Raw genomic sequence first — 996 nt, 5'->3', positions numbered from 1 at the left:
AGTTTTTTAACTAGGATGGGGTGAGAGACGGTGTCAAAGGCCTTGCTGAAGTCCAGAAAGACTACATCCACCGCGACACCTGCATCCATGGCCTTTGTGACCTGATCATAGAAGGCAATCAGGTTGGTCTTACATGATCTCCCCATAATCCCTCGATGGTTAGATACCTTTTTCAATTTCCAGCCTACCACTTACTAGTTTTTGTGCCAAATCTGCCTTTTGCTTTAAATATTTACTTCCTGCTACATACCATCCTTTTTATAAAAGCATCTGGGAAGCAAAAGCATTTACATCCACCCTCAGCCTTCCTTTTGCTATGCTTAACAAGCCAAGATCTTTCACTCAAATAGTGTCATGTTCCTGATCTTCCTGGTAGCCTCTTGCTGCACCTGTTAAGTCTCTCTCTTATATGAGAGTGATCAAAATCATGCACAGTATTCTACGTAAGGTCTTCCTAATGCTTTGCATAATATCATTCAAACAGGTAAGAGATGGGGATAAGGGGATCGCTGGGACTAGGGGGTCAGTATCCACATCTCCAGGAGGCCTGAAATGCCTCTACACTAATGCCTGTAGCATGGGGAAAAAGCAGGAGGAACTCGCCCTCCTGCTGGCTGACACCAGCCCGGACATTGAGGGGATTACGGAGACTTGGTGGGACTCCAAGCATGATTGGGCGGTGAATGTTGAGGGCTATAGGCTGTACAGGAGGAACAGGATAGGAAAGAGAGGGGGAGGAGTGGCACTCTACATCAAGGAGGACTACACTTCCTCGCTAATTAGTAAGGAGTCAGGGGAGAAGCACTCTGAGGTGCTTTGGGTTAGGGTTCAAGGCAGAAGAGGGGAAAGGGACCTATTGGTGGGAGTCTACTATAGACCCCCTACCCAAGCAGAGGAGCTTGACCAGGAATTCTTGGGTCAGCTCACTGAGGTAGTAAAAGCTAGGGATGTGGTAGTCATGGGGGACCTGAATTTCCCAGACATCTGCTGGGAAGA

General features: G+C 47.6%; 1 protein-coding gene across 3 annotated transcripts in view; it reads right to left on the bottom strand.

Moving 5' to 3' along the window:
• XPOT (exportin for tRNA) overlaps nucleotides 1-996 on the bottom strand; it is a 62143-nt gene that overhangs the window by 53004 nt on the left and 8143 nt on the right. The gene's annotated exons all lie outside the window — the stretch shown is intronic.

Source organism: Gavialis gangeticus, unplaced genomic scaffold (genome assembly GCF_001723915.1).
Source record: "Gavialis gangeticus isolate Ggan-Ray unplaced genomic scaffold, GavGan_comp1, whole genome shotgun sequence".
In the NCBI taxonomy this organism is placed as follows: Eukaryota; Metazoa; Chordata; order Crocodylia; family Gavialidae; genus Gavialis; species Gavialis gangeticus.
Note: the sequence above shows the minus strand (reverse complement) of the source record. Positions and strands in the feature narration are given on the sequence as shown.